Source organism: Sinohyriopsis cumingii, chromosome 12, assembly GCF_028554795.1.
Source record: "Sinohyriopsis cumingii isolate HCF-2022 chromosome 12, ASM2855479v2, whole genome shotgun sequence".
In the NCBI taxonomy this organism is placed as follows: Eukaryota; Metazoa; Mollusca; class Bivalvia; order Unionida; family Unionidae; genus Sinohyriopsis; species Sinohyriopsis cumingii.
The window spans coordinates 55,324,136-55,340,608 of NC_142972.1; the positions used below are offsets into that span (position 1 = coordinate 55,324,136).

The 16,473-nt window shown below is 37.3% G+C and overlaps 1 protein-coding gene across 3 annotated transcripts in view; it reads right to left on the reverse strand.

The window, feature by feature from the left end:
• Positions 1-16,047, reverse strand: part of LOC149786492 (death-associated inhibitor of apoptosis 2-like) — a 51,199-nt gene extending 35,152 nt beyond the window's left edge. For 2 of the 3 annotated variants that reach the window (XM_089976956.1, XM_089976961.1), the window contains exon 1: positions 15,897-16,047. The gene's annotated coding sequence lies outside the window, so the exon portion shown is untranslated. Of the gene's footprint in view, positions 1-14,997; positions 15,121-15,896 lie in introns of those variants that run through there. The other variant, XM_089976958.1, reaches the window with a different exon arrangement.
• Between the last annotated feature and the right edge of the window lie 426 nt (positions 16,048-16,473).

The following is a 16,473-nucleotide window of genomic DNA, read 5'->3' on the forward strand; positions in this document are numbered from 1 at the left end:
TTGTCTTGCGTTATGCCACAATAGTTCTGAACTAACAGTGAGACGTGTCATGGTATGCCGTAATTATATTATTAATCAAGCTTCTGAGTTGCGGGGAAGGGCATGATCATTTTAGTTTTTTAAAAAGCCTGTATGTCAATAGCATGAAACATATCTTGATCTGATTTATAGCAAAACAAAACCATATACATGATATTATCAAGAAAAATATTAATTATGTTTTGATGAAAGAAAAGAATACATTTCAACTCGAAAGAGAGACACCACCACTGCAAAATTTAAATGGCCCGTACATTATGGTATATTAATTTGCTATGTGCATGTCAATTATTGTATAAGTTGCAATTTAAAAGCTGACACTATAGCTGATGCAGCGAAAGGCATCGTTCTGACATCAGAGAGACCATTGTTAAAAATAGGAATTGTTGATACTGAAGTCTACAATTTTCTAGCTACACTATAGGTATAATAGGCAAGGGGACTTTGAGTGAGATTCCAACACCCGGGCAAGATATTTAGCAGAGTAGGCTAGTAAACAGAAAACACGCTTACTCAGCCAATTGTTAGTAATTAGCGTGTGCAGTGCATGCCCAGCCATTTAACAGCGTCATCATCAGCAAAGTGCAGAGCCTGCAGTCTACCGGGAAACTTTTTCAGTGAACGGTTGTTTGCAATGTGTGACATGGTCTTTAGAACACCACAGCTGCTGAAAGAGTCAATTGCCTGGCCCCATCGGATAAGGCTCACTGCATAACGACTCTGTCCTGTCTGAAAACGGTTCAGCGTGGTCCACAGGTGTCGTGTAAGGTTGATACCAGTAGGACAGACAGGTAGCTCAACTACAACGGAGAGGTTTACAATATCGGTTGAAAACCACTCATCGGTCCATGCCGAAATAGCTGTCATATCCTCCGGCAACAGACCTAACGAGATTGGATGTCTCGAAGCCAAGATGACTGCTGGATGTGAGGTCCAATTACAGTGGAAGTTTCTTACTGGTATAAACCTTAGCCAGCAGTTTTGTGGTTGATTCCTGGCGACGGAGATGTGGAGGAGGAATGTTGCTGAGTACCAGCAACCACGGTAAAGGAGTAGACTGTAGTGTTGCAGAGATTATGTGTTGAGCTGGACATTAATTAGCTTGATATGTGACGATCGAGCCCAGACAGTAGCGTAATAGACAGCTGTTGAATAAGAGAGGGCCAGTGCTGATGTCATGAGAATCTGACCACTAGCGCCGCAGGTTGAACAAGCCAGTTTGCGAAGTAGCTTGTTTCGAATGCTCAGTTTTGCTCCAGTTGTCTTCAGTTGGTTATATTAAGTCAGTGATCTGTATAGAGTCACACCAAGGTATGTTGGTGTCAGGTCGTGCTCTATATGCTGACCATTGACAAAGATGCAAAGTTCATAGATTGCATTTGCATTCTTAAGGTGGAAGACGCTGGCGACTGTTTTTGTTGTGCTTGGCTGTAGGAGCCATCTCTCCAGGTCATTGTTTTGTACCTCCTCCAGCTCAGTAAGCGAGAAACTTTGGGTACCGAGATCATTGTCGTCTACATACATGAACTTGCGCTATTGAGTTTCAGGCAAGTCACTGATATAAACAATCAACTGTCTTAGCGAAATAACAGACCCAAGTGGGAGCCCATTCGTCTAACGTCTCAACGAGCTGCAGCTCTCTCGGATGTCAACTCTGAAGCCCCTGTCGCGAAGGAATAGTTCGATAGTCTCAACTATTTGGCGCTGCAATACTCTGGAAATTTTCAACAGAAGCCCTGCATGCCAGCCCTTGACATATATCGCTGTGAGATCATGGGAAACAACTCCAATTTTAAGGTTCCTCTGAAAACTGTTTTCAACAAACGTAGTCAGGGCAAAGACGTGATCGCAAGTGATGTGGCCATGCGTAAAGCCGGCCTGCTTAACATATATGATTTCCTCCAAGTCCGGACCGTTTCTTTGAAGGACCAGGCGCTCCAGTATCTTGGAACAGACAGAAAGCCAGGATATTGGCTCGCTGAATTATGGGAATCTTCGTCAGGTTTTGGGATATCAATGATCGTTGCCTGGTACTACAAAATCGGCATGCACTTCTCCATATTAATCCGGGTATATAAAGAGGCGATCCATACCTTTGCCTTTGAGCCAAGATGATTCAGGAACCCTGGCAGGATATTGTCATCTCCTGCTGCTTTGCCTGATTTGATATTCCACTTGATCAAGCTCTGTTTGTTGTAAAAGCCTCTGGAGTATTTTGATCTAGTTCATCTGGTTTCCGACGGCAGTGTGGTCATCACTCATCTCGTACTTCACGTAGGTGGTATTTCTTCAAGGGTTCTTTTACCACTTGTAGTAAGTGGCTGACAACAGCATTTGGTTGAACAACAGGGTGGACGTGAACTGGTGGTTGCTGAGCGGTGCCAAGTCGGCGAATCAAGCTCCAGCATTTCCTGCTGGGGCGCGTGAAGTTGAGTGGCTCTGTAGTTTTCATCCAGCGAGTGCGCCTAACAGTGTCCAGGGATACAGTCAGGCTATCTGCTGTATCTGGGTCTCTAGAGGCTTCATATTTCTTGAGAAGGGCCTGACTATCTTCATCCAAACAGGGTACATAGACTGTGAGACATCCACGAGGAGGGACAGAATGAGTGGCTGCCTCGAAAATGGCTCTTTGGAAACGGAGGTAAGCTTCCTTGATTGGGATGAAGCACGATGGTATAGTCAGTATGCTACGCTCTTATATGTCAATTAATTTCGTCGAATCTGCTTTGCGGTAGTTCCAACGGCGCTGTGAAGAGCTGTGTATATTGGGATGTCGAAGTCCAGTATGAGTAAGTATTGGTCTGTGCTGACTATGATGGAAATCGTCTAGAATTGTTTGGCGTACTGGCTGACGATGGTCACCAACGGAGCTGACCCAAAATAGGTCTGGTGAGTAGTCCTTTTGACATCTTGCAGAATGAAAGGTTCCACGTTGTTTGAGATCATAGGTCAGAAGGAGATGACTGTTCATTGCCCACTCAAAAAAATTGTTCCACGTGTTCATTGGGATGCGAGTAGCCCCAGTCAGGATTGATGACTGTTGAATTCGCCAATATAGGCGGCTAGGTGCATGAGAGTCTGAAGGATATCGCTGTCCCAATGGGCACTGAGCGGTTTGTAGACATTAGCAACCTCTTACCCTCCAGCCTGGACCACATCGCAAAATCTGGTGAAGGAACAACGTTATGGCGGTGGGCTATAGTGCTGATGATGGTTGGTTTGGCTGCCGAGGGACCTTCGACGTTACGTTGTAAAACTAGAAGGGCCGGTCCAATGGCTTGAAAGTCAGATGACACTTGCACGTGGAGAGTTGCTCTTGGTATTGGCACGTAACCGGGATTCAATGATGAATTCGGTTTTTAAGTTGGGTCATTTGCTTCTCCAGCCTTGGGCGGATCCATGGCTGAGTACTGACGGGGAGCGCGATGTGGACGTGGATACATGCTCCCCACTCAGCACATGATTAAATATTTAGTTGGCTTGAGACTTTACGAGAACGTCAGACAGAAAACAAATCCGCTCCTGAAACCAGTAAGATGATATTTAGCCTTATCGAGGAATGCGTATACTTAATACATTCGACTACGCTATTAAATAGCTAAATCATGACATGATTTTTCAATCCGAAATTTTTACTAAAGTTGGATCTGGCCCGAATATGTTTCACAATATTTCAAATGGCCTTCGCAATAACATACATGACAAGTGTAAGATATGTAATTTAAATATCGTGAGTATCGTAAATATAAATATTTTTTGTAATGTTCACAATTAATTTGCGACAGATACAACCGTTATGTAAAAATGATACGTTTGTAAACTAATTTTGTCGTGAATAATAAAAACACGATGGCAATAATAAATTCCTAACAAGCTTACTCGGGAATTTCAATATATTCCTTACTGACGTACTGGTAAGGTTAAACAGTACCTTAGTACTTACCATCGGAAAAAATTAAGCGCACCTCTAATTACCGCGCACCTATAATTGAAACAGTGTGTACCTGAACTCCCGAATTCCCTGTACTTTTATCCTGGTGAAGAGTGTTATTCTCTAAGGCCCATTTTACAAGCTAATAATAATAAAAAAACCGTCTACCTGGAATGACGAATGTAATATGCATGCATTGCACAAAATGATAGGCGGTTAAGGTGAAAAAGTAAAGTTCGACAAATAAGATATGTTTGCACTGTGAAACTTAATGTCAGTCGAAAGAAATAAACACATTTATATTCCTAATACTATAGATGTAAACAGTTCACAATATGGTTGTTGTGTCTTCTTAACAGAGCAGTGCAAACATAACTCCCTAGTAACTGAGCTATGTTAACGTTTCCATTATACTCATGACACGAAATAAGATAGAGCAGGTAACAACTTAGATATGAAATGGAATGTGAAGGTTAAGGTTTTATTTTTGTAAGGGTCGCAAGTTTCAGGATTACATTTTCTAATAAAGCGATTAAATAAATACAAGGTAATTTCGTGAGATGTATTATTGACTAGACTCCCTCTCTCACACACACATACACACACACACGCATACATATATACATACACACACACACACACACACACACACATATATATATATATATATATATATATATATATATATATATATATATATATATATATATATATATATATATATATATATATATATATGTGTGTGTGTGTGTGTGTGTGTGTGTGTGTGTGTGTATTGAGCATATATATATCTTGTTCATATATATGTAGTTTCCAAGCACAACACAATGTATGTATGCACATTATCTTATTCAATACAGGACGCAATATAAACCCATCTCATCATGGACTGACCAATTTGGATACGAGCTAGAGACTGCTTTACCTTCCAACAATGAAGTAATTATCATGAGAAACTTTAATACTGATTTCTTCTCTGATACTAAATGTCTCCATATGATTAAACTGCGAGATTTTAGACAGGTAATCAATGATCCATCAAAAGTAACAACAAGATCAACCACATCTACAATACCCATCCTGACAAATGTTTGCGAGATAAACGTCCCCCTTTTCCTTATTAGTGATAACCACCCATATGTGGAACTCGTGAGCAACAAAAAGCAAGCAGAACATGTATATGATATTTTTTTTAACATAACCGATTCCAAAAAGTGAGGACCACGTGGCAGCTTGGTCTTTCATGACCAAACCAAATGTGATATCCTTGGTAAATAATGTTTATACTACTACTACTACTACTGCTACTGGTACTAGTACTACTTCTTCTTCTTCTTCTTCTTGTCCTTCTTCTTTCCTTCTTCTTCTTCTTCTTCTTCTTCTTCTTCTTCTTCTTCTTATTATTATTATTACTATTATCTTTAATATCATTGACTTTCTTATATGTACGAGCAACATAATAACACCAATATTAACAATATTATTTAATAAACTACTCGATGTCGGATATTATTAAGAATATTGGTCAACTGCTATCATCCCAATAATTTTGAAGAAAAGGGATGCAAATGAATTATTCAATTACAAAAGGAATTAATCTACTACCTACAGTAAGCAAAGTGTTTAAATCGATCTTAAATAACAGAATTCATGAATAGGTGGAGGAAAACGTACTACTGGGTAACAATCTAGCGGGATTTGGAGCGGGTTATTCTACAGCAGATGATATATTTATATTATATACATTACTTTGTAAATATTTAAGAAAACGTACGTTTACTGTACCAAAATGCTGTTAGTGACAAGATTAGTGGAACAATATTTAGAATCGTTAAAGCAATTTATAAGGATGTACAACCATGTGCTGAGTCGGACAATCCTATTACATGTGTCTTTAATTGCGATTTGGGCGTTCGCCAAGGTTGTGTGTTCTCGCCTTTACTCTTTTCTTTATTTTTGAACAATTTGAAACCCTTTTCAGCTGTAGGAAATTAGGGATTATCTGCAAACATCAGCACTATTCTTACTGTTGTATGCAGACGATGTATATTTGTCTTTGTTGACACTGCTCACCAGTTGCAAAATATGCTCAATAGGATGCATACATATTGCCAAAAGTGGAAATTAATAGTGAATATAGACAGAAAAGCAAGAGTGGTTGTATTTTGCAGAGGTGACTGTCTCATATGTTAAGAAAAGTGGTACTATAACCATACATAGGTAAAAATTTAATGATATTATAAGTATTTAGGATGCATATTTTCTGTAAAAGAACAACTCTTGGTATATGCGCCAGAAAACTAATCCTTGCAGGCGCTGATGGCTAAGCATATATTGAAGCAAAGTCTTTCAACATTTGGCACATTACCCTTAACTGGATTGCTTTGTCTATTTGACGCGAAGATAGCTTCTATCCTTAACTATGCGACTGAAGTTTGGGGGACGCCAATGATATGGGAAAAAGCTCATTTGTCATTTGGTAAATATATCCGTACGTACATATAAATCAACTCCAAACGCATTCGTATATAACAAATTATGACAAATTAGTATGCAATGTATAAGATATAAACGTACTTTGAAATATTGGCTAAGAATAAAATTGCCAGAAGACAAATATCCTAAACAATGCTACGATTTTCAGTTAAGATCGGGGGAAAATTTGTGATTGCTGGTCTAACAATGTTACAAAGCTTTTTTTTAAAAAACTTGGATTCGGCAACGTTTGGTGTACTCAGGAAGTAAATGATGAAAATACATTTCTTAGATTGTTCCGGCAGAGATGTGAAGATTTTTTTAATCAAAAGCTGTAGGCTGTGATAAAGTCGATGCTGCGAGTGAGGAACTTGCCAATCAGACTTAATATGAAATTATTTGCTATGAGGAAAGATTTTATCTAATTTGTAACGCTAACATCGAAAAATTAATTCCATTTTATTACTGCTTGCCCACTATATGGAGCAATACGAAGAAAATATTTACCCACTTTTCCATCTAAAAATTCAACTTTAGAAAAAGTTAGGTCTTTTTTTATACAAAATGATAGTAAAATTCTGATGACGAAATTTAGTAAAGTTAAATATAAAAGCCTTAAAGATTAGAGAAACCGTTTTTTAACGACTCCAGCTAAATAAAACTCTAAATCAATATCACAAAACTTGCTCCCTGCAATTCCAGCTTGTGGTTACTGTGTAATATTTTCATGTATCTCACCTAATTCGAAAAATGCAATAATCACTAATTTCATGCATATTACTTCCAGTAGATACAAAGTTCGTTTGTTACGCACTATACCACCATTTTGTATCCAGTAGCCTGTATTACAAATCAACACTATTATTGTTGTTGTTGTTATTATTATCATCATTATGGTAAATTCAGCATGTTAATTGTTTGGCTTGAACAAATAAAATTATAAACTAGATTTGCATGGATTCTATTTCTAATAACAATACCAACATCGTTTCCAAGCATAAGAAGCTTGGTTGTCTAGAGTAATTTTGCTTCTCTAAATTATGACATTGCGACAGGCAAATGTTTTAAAAATCGGTTTAATAATGAAGGGGAAACTATCAACTTTATCCCAGAGTTTCTGGTAGACTGAACATTTTCTTTTGTATAGTCCACATGAAGCGAACACATAAAAGGACCCATAATTTAGGATGGAAGGGATAGTTTTTTGCAGACATCAAACTGCCTAATATACACACGCATACAAAGTGCACGATAGCGGTAAAATTGATTCGAAGCGATAGTAAATAACAAATAACAGAATGTCATTCATTTTCCCCGACTAGTCAATGGCAGCTATAATCAAAATATACACATGCATGTTTCATGTCTAACTATTATATTTATAACACGGCGATGCTCGCAGTGCAACTGCAAGTCCTGTCCTATGTGATACGTTTGAAGAAACAAAAAACCCAGTGTACATAAACGTTTGATGCAGTTAAGGACGTTTCTGAGATATTCTACTGGCTTTGAACCCAACGTGTCTAATGCTATGGGTTTCTAGCTCTACTTCCAAGCCGACTATTGCTATTGTTATTTCACCATCTAGACAATTTGAATTAGTAACTGAATTTGTAGATGCCACACGTCAATTTCCAGAACAGCACAATCCCGAAATACCATACTCACAACCATATCAATATTTTTTTTATTACTAAACAATAATAGCTGAAAAAGTAACATACTAGCCTTAAGTTAAAACTTTTGATAGTGGCCAATTTAGGAAACTATCCTCAGCTACCATATGCTCAAATTTAAATGCCACTCATGTCATATAAGTGAATTATATATTTTTTACTATCTATCTATATATCTATTTATCTATCTCTCTATCTATATACACCCGTTTTTGTCTCTAACCTCCATGACAAACTATCCCCCACGCGACCCATAGATGTTTGGTTACTTCTTGTGTCAAGGGGTTGCTAGAGGTGTAAACACCCACGTGACGCGACTGTTTGAGTCATGGGGTTAGAGTCTCATACAGCTTTCCATATCCCCACAAGGTATCGAATAAGGCTAAACATATTACTCTTTGTTAGTCTGCAGCGATTATTGAAAGGAAACATATCTGCATGGAGATAGTGAGTGATCCATGTTAGCGATTGATATACACAAGCTGCAAAGCCTACTAAATTAGCTTGCATTGTTTGATTTTTTTGCAAAGTGGGCTGTATGTATATTGTTCGTTTTATGTTGGTGAAAAACGGGAAAAAATATAGCCGTGTTGTGAATATAGTTTGCATTAAATGCTACAAGTGGCTTAAAATAGAAAAATTTGAGCCAGAGTATACTGAAAAGCTGGTAAACTTTTCCTTTATCAGATTTATGAAGAAAATAAAACAAGAACTAAACTGCGGGGTATAGTCATGAAAGTGCATATCCTCAAAAGAAATAGGCTAACTATCCAACTGTGTCTGAAGCGAGTGACATTTATGATGATGTCAACGACGAAGATGTTTCACAGCAGGTCAATTAGACAGACGCTTTGGGACCATAGTTATACGAATGGCATTCCAACTCAATTTATTTTACAGAGCACATTACAAAAAATGAGGCAGCGCAAGTATCTAATGAAAGTTTAAGACGCTCTCTTCGGGGACAAAATGGATGAAATTCTCGATGCGTGGTTCAACTTTATTGGGTACTTACGATGATCACCCGAAAAAAATATGTTGCTAATGTACTAGATGATGACTCATTTGAGTTAACTGAGGCAGACCCGTTTCTGAAAAAATGTTTTATTTAACATTGCAGAAGGTTTTTGCTATGGCTACTCTGAGATAGCAGTGGTCAATTATTTGACAAGGATTTATATACAGTTTCGTTTTCGCCATGGACAGTACAAGTGGGAATGCTTCTAACAGGTAATTGTGGCAACGCTTTTGTCAATTACACAAACTGCCGCGCGTATATCAATTGGAACGCTGATGCTCAGGGTATTGGTACCCAACAAATCCAAAGCAACCTGCCTTGGAAAATACGAACCCTGTGGCCAACCATGCCATTATGAACACTGTCTAATACACATACAAATATTACATGAAGGATTAGGGGCACGACCTTGCCTGAAATGTGGCATTGGAGTCAAATCACGCAAGCAACTGTGCCAGGCTTGTGGATATGTCCGGTTGTACTAAAGATTGAGCACACAGAAATCAAAACCATAAACACATGTGGCTGCCCAAGAAGCAAACACAAACATACATATAACATAAAAACAACACGAAAATAAATAGATGAAATAATTACCTCCATTGAAGAGATCGCAGTTACTGATCCTTTCAAATGTAACAAGTCCTTGAAAAAAATGTCACAATCAGAGAGACACATCGCCCTCCCCTTAGTATAGACTTGCCTACAGTGTGACAACAAAGACAGCTCGCATACCTGCAGTGCCCACGCAAACCAAGCCCTATTAGGAAGCCAGACATACTTGAATTACTGAGACCCATCTTTGCCCCGAATCCGCAACCGCCACCACAACCGGTTGTCACTGCCACTGCTGATGCAGCAACAATAACCAACAAAACAACGATACAAAAGCTATGAAAATTTGCGCACAAGCACCATATCCAAATACTCAGTGGCGCAAGAAAGGTTGACATCCTTGTGATAATAGACTCGTATGAACAACCTTCTTGGTGCTGAAGAACAACAAAAGCGTCGTCTTGCCTCTGTTATCGCTACTGAAGCGGGCGTGCACTGTTCGTGCGAAAACACAACAATCACAGTGCCCAAATTCAGATTTCAGATACGTTGTGGTGAGTTGGAAAATCACGTGGCCATCATCCCGACCAGCTACACACCAGACAACAGTTGACAAATCTGATTCCTGGAATCGTATCGGTGTTACAAAACTTAGGTCACGCTGTGATCAAAGCAGACGGTGTTCTTAGTATCCACCTGGTTATACCGTTTAGTCATGATATTTATGGATTTAAAGCTGCTACATCGTGGCTTGATATTGGTAAATCCAGTTACATAGCATCACCACAATGGGCCCCGCAAAGGTCAGTGATCAATGTGAAGAATTTTGATAATCGTTGTTTGGAGCGGGTCGTCTTGTAGACATTATACCCGACCAGAGACAATCAAGACACGCCACACATATATCGAAAACACCCTGGTAAACTTAACTTTGGTGTTATTGAATTGTCTGTGCAAGTGAAAAAAAGCTACCCTGAGGAAATCTGAAAACTGATCCCAGGTTTCTCTGTTAATGTGTTCGCTGATCTTGAAATCTTTTATCCACTTGTGCTATCTCTCTACGGATAGAACGGCCAAACTCAAATTGATTTGTTATTGCTGAGGGAAATGAAAGACACCGAGTCAGTCTTGCACTTCGTGTGGGTCAAGGACCATGGCTGCTTAACTGGCACAACAAGTACAAGCGCAAAAAAATATCCGTGCAGACGCCGCATGCATATATATAACACTCAAGAGCTGCTCACCAGTCACGACTTTCACAGCGTCAGTGGTATCAGTAAAAAACCACAGCGCACAATCATGTCAAGCCTAGTAAAACACTATTAAATTTATGACAGTGCAGTGAAAGATAAAAATCCCGTATATCATCTACGCGGATTGTTTTGTCTGAATGTTACCGTAGAAATGGCACCGAGCCTGACCAGATAGTGCAAGTTGCAGAACAAATTCAATGCTGTTTTTTATGCCGTGGTTCGACGTGAAGGCAAAACAGAGCAGCCAGTCATGTATCGTGCTCAGGGTAAATCTGACAAAAGTTCTGGTTTCAACGTTCATGATCACTGCCACATCATTGACGCGTATAGAGGTGTTTTACACAACCCGTGTAAACTGCAGTTGAGAATTTATAATTTATAATTGCAATACCTTGGCGACTATCACAACCTGTATCTGCCGCGGATGTGTTGTTGCTCGCAGACGTGTTTGAGGCATTTCGGGACACCGCCATGCACGTGTACAATCTCTACCCCCACTACATTTTAGCCGCGGACATTGTCCAAGACCTTGATCGAGTTGGAATAGCTCACGGACAGTGACAATCATCTGTTTATCGAGCGTTCATTTAGTGGCGGAATATCGATGTCCAGTTAAAGATACGCTAATGCCAACGTCCCCATATATATATATATATATATATATATATATATATATATATATATATATATATATATATATATATATATATATATATATATATATATATATATATATATATATATATATATATATATATATATATATATGTGTGTGTGTGTGTGTGTGTGTGTGTGTGTGTGTGTATGTGTGTGTGTGTGTGTCTGTGTGTATTTATATTACAATATAATTACCACGGCAGACAGGGTTGATATCAGGCTGCGATCTACATCGTCATAAGAAGTCTTTTATGAAAAACAAATCAATGTGAGTATGAATAGTAACAGGAACACAATTTTCAAAATTATGAACACAACAGTATGGGGGAGACAGATTGACACCATCATTGTGGAGAGCTAACTAAATATTTGATCAGTCTTGGTAGCCATGGTCCAAGATGACCGAGATCTATTTAAATGTCCCCCTATATCTGATTCAACTTGTGTGTTGGCACACTTACGTAGGTTCTATTATTTCAATTTTATTTCTAAGTATAATTATTGTATAATATACATGTACAATTATATAACTGACATATGCTATATCGTAAGGTTTAAACGTATTAAATGTTGCTTGTTTCTGTTTAGTTCATTGAGGTAATTTCCTCATATCTTTTTGAGGGACGATGTCGAAGATACACATGTTTGTATATCCTCAACAGCCTGGATCGTAAAGTACAGTGTTATACAGACTTGGAAAAATGTATTCTGTGTGAGGAGGACATACATGAGGTATTCATCTATCCAGCTGATCCAATACGTTGTACAGTTGAAAGTTACAATACCCTAGCCGACCAGCTTATTGGTTGCTTGCCGGGAGCAATACAGTTGTCACGACCGGATGATGGTGGGATTATCGAGACAACGTTCCAGTGACAAAAGGCCACAGTAATCCGGCAAAGAAGATTGGATTGTGTTCAATCATGTCCAAACCATTAATAATTGTACAAAATGGTCATCTAATCGTATTTTACCAAATATTGTAAATATATGAATCTAAATGGAAACACTACTTGTTCAACATCTGTTCTTTTAAAAGATTTTGTACTTACACCGAAATTCAAAGTACGTGTTCAGATTATCAATGCAACGTAGGTATTCCTTTGATAACATAAGTTGAAGGCAATTCAATGCTTTTTGAAAGGATATAAGTACTGATACGACAATGAGTCATGTATGGTGAGGTCTCAGGTATGGTTTATTTTTATATACAAAGGCAGGTACATTCCTGAATAAACCCTGGTCTCCTCGAAGGTTTAAGCAATAGACTGATATTTATCTGTGACGATAAATGAGCACATTGGTACGGGTCTCTCTCTCTCTCTCTCTCTCTCTCTCTCTCTCTCTCTTTCTTTATATATATATATATATCTATATATATATATATATATATATATATATATATATATATATATATATATATATATATATATATATATATATATATATATAAATTTGAAAATTTATATCAACGTGAATTTTGGACACATGTGCATTGATGGGAACCATGGCCACAAACAAACATATACTAAACATATGGAAAAACACATATTGAAACCTTATTCAATATTGCTCAACACGAATGGAATAAGGAGCGTGTTCTTTCACATTCAAGACCGCTTCTGGTCTTATTGAACTATTATTATTATCTGCCATCCAACGTGCCATAGATAAACAAAAGTAGAACAAATGTCCATAATGAGATTTTTGTAAGTAGAAAATTTTTAATTATCAAATAGTAGACTTCATGTTCCATTGATGATTTTATTTATTCGTATGTATGTACATAACATTGTTCCATATGAGTTCACAAAAGGTACAATTATCCCACTGCTGTAAAGTAAAATTGGTAACGTGGCAGAAACTGATAATTATAGACCTATAGCTTTTACGAGAACTATTTCGAAAATATTTGAATGCATTGTACTAAAACGAAGCGAAGTCACAGTCTCTGATAATCAATTTAGTTTTAGAAAACAACTTTCAACAATTATACTTCTCTGTGTCTTTAAGGACACTGTAAACTATTATGTAGAACATGGTAGCCCTATTTTCCCATTTTTTGTAGACTTCTTGACCCTTTGTGCCGACTATCTATATAGCTGGATTTTCCATTAGCAAGGTCTTGTTCCATACAGATTATGATCCATTGTCCAGTTCCATCAGTGGCATCTGTACCATCGTTAGTACCAATAATAATACCCCAGCCCCGTGCACGGGTCTGTCACTCCTTTGCACATTATACATTAATTACTTTCCTCTGGAAATATATCTTAAATGGTGTCTGAGATATCAGTTTTAGTGTCTTGGACAGCAACGATGTCTGGTTTTGCAACGTCCATAAAAAATATTTTCTTTTTTTACCCCAAATGCTAGTTTTGTTCATTAATATTAATTTTTGACTTTTGTTGTTCATTTTACTACTGTTCTATTTGGCTTGCACAAATTGTTACCAACACCTTCCATATTTAAGATATTAAATGTATTTGATTTTGATGGGCGAGTTGTTTTAAAAAATAGGCTATTGAAATGTAAATTGTTTCCTTTCGGCGATATCCAAGAGCAATTAATTAGCTTGAATTTAAATACAATCTAAATTACCAATATATGAGCAGTCGTTGTTAATCGATCGCTTGCATGTGTCACATAGCATATCCTTGTGTAAAGCTAGTAATGCTCATGGCAGAGCTCACAATCAGCTTTATAGTTTCATCAAAACGGACAAACTAAAAAGAGAACTGAAGTTACGGTGAGTAAGAACATCTGCTTTCAGACACATTTACTATGAACGACCTTGTGTCTTAAACTTGAAAAAAAACTATTAAATAATTAATCAGTGTGATTTAGTGACTCAGCATGAATTAAACATATTTACTGTTTTCATGAACTGTACATAAATGTACGTTGTGCAACATGAAGGTAATGCAACATCAGTAATCACGGTAGAAAAAGAATTGGCACTCCAGCAAATGAGACTGCCATTGATGAATTAAAATAATGCATACATATTAGCATATCATCCTCAAAGCGTTCAAAGCATTGCATTAAAAAAGTAAGCATTTTACGTAAATGTACATTTGTTGAGTATGTCCGCGTGTCATCCATCAAATATTGTTATGATTCGCAATGATCTAGGTTGTGCCAGTTTAAATCTGTTCAGTTCAATGATATTTAAGCCAAGAACAAGAATTCTCAGAATGCAGAGTCTTGCCATAAAACTGCATGGTCACAAGATCAAGAAAAGTAGATAGATTAGTGTAACTGTCACGTGGATAATTAATACTCGCAATATAAATACACATATACCATTTCATGACTGTACACACGAAATTATAGAAGAAACAATCCTCAAAGAAAATGCTCTGACATATAATGTAGGTAAGTGTGACATACCGTTCTTCATGGTGATTAGCACCCTCCGTAGGGAACGTGATTAGAAAGTTTCATGACTGTACATACAGGGAACTAAATGAAAAACACCAATGTATAAAGCTGTTATCGTGACCAACGTTTGTCATGTCACAAGTGAATTGTGAACTTCAGTGTTGATGTTTATGAACCCATTTAGATATTGCGCTATGTTTATTTAATCATATGACTTTGAACAGACACGGCGTAGATTATACAAAGTATTTATTCTAAATGATATCAAAAGTGTAGTCCTGGATGGACGAGTGGTCTCAAGCTCTTGCCCTTACAGATCACTGTCATCTCACCTCTGTCTAATATTGTAGGAACAAACAATTACCAAAACTTGTGTTAAATCAGTCCAATATTTGCAATCTCTTTTAATATTTCGCAAACAATTGAACAAAATGTTATGTAAAAGTTGTTTACTCTTATATATATTGGTTCAAAGAGGACAAACGCCCAAAACGCCAGAGTGTACTAAAGTTTTCCGAGTTTATCGAACACGATGAACTACATCACTTCTGTTGTCGACAAAACATACACTCGCCCATGCATTTATGGACACCATGTTAGTTAAGAAACTCACTAACGAAAAAAAAGGTTTGCACATTTTGTATAGCCTTGTTGCTGATTACCTTTAAAGTCAAGGGACGATGAACAAGTTGCCAGGTGCGTAAGCGAATAATAAATTCAGTATATATAGAACGCTGATTATTCGTGTTGATTTAAAGATCAACATATCATAAGCCATCTCAATGTTATTTTTTTGTTAAACCTTTAAACCAAAACGGCTTCAAAAGGTTGGCTCTTGGGTAACTTTTTCAATATATTACCAGGAACATTTGTGACTGTTTAATATCATGTGTATTACCAGTACTTACCTGTCATACTTCTTCTATAATCAAGTGAAAACGTCAGTACTGTAAATAAGTTGTCCTTGTTAGGCATGAATATAATCAATACAGAGAAAAGTCTATCAATAAGGAAGCCCAAACAGTGATACGAACTTATTCGGTACGCTCATAATCAGAAATGCATTAACATGTACATCTATCGCATACTTTGAATGACTCGTTATCTGAGGAGTGACGCCTGTGTGGGTGTGCATTAACGTTAGTTTGTTTCAGTGAATGTTGTTATCCTCTATTTAATTTTACTGCATGATAAGGTGTGCTTATGTGGATTGATGGATGTAGCAAACGTGTACAAGGAAACCATGTGTATCTGGTAGTAAAGTATTATTTTTAAATAAAGTAGCAAAAGCTTCATGATAAATGCCGTTTGATATAAGCCGTTTTGTTAAATAAGTGTCTAATTTTCTTTCCTACAATAAATGAGTTTACTTTTTTCTCTTCATATTGTCAAGGTAACAGCTCTCTTGAGCAAACCAGCCGCTAACTATTCTGCCATAACATGCATAGTATCGAAAAAGGAATGTAAATGGAGACGAAAAATAAC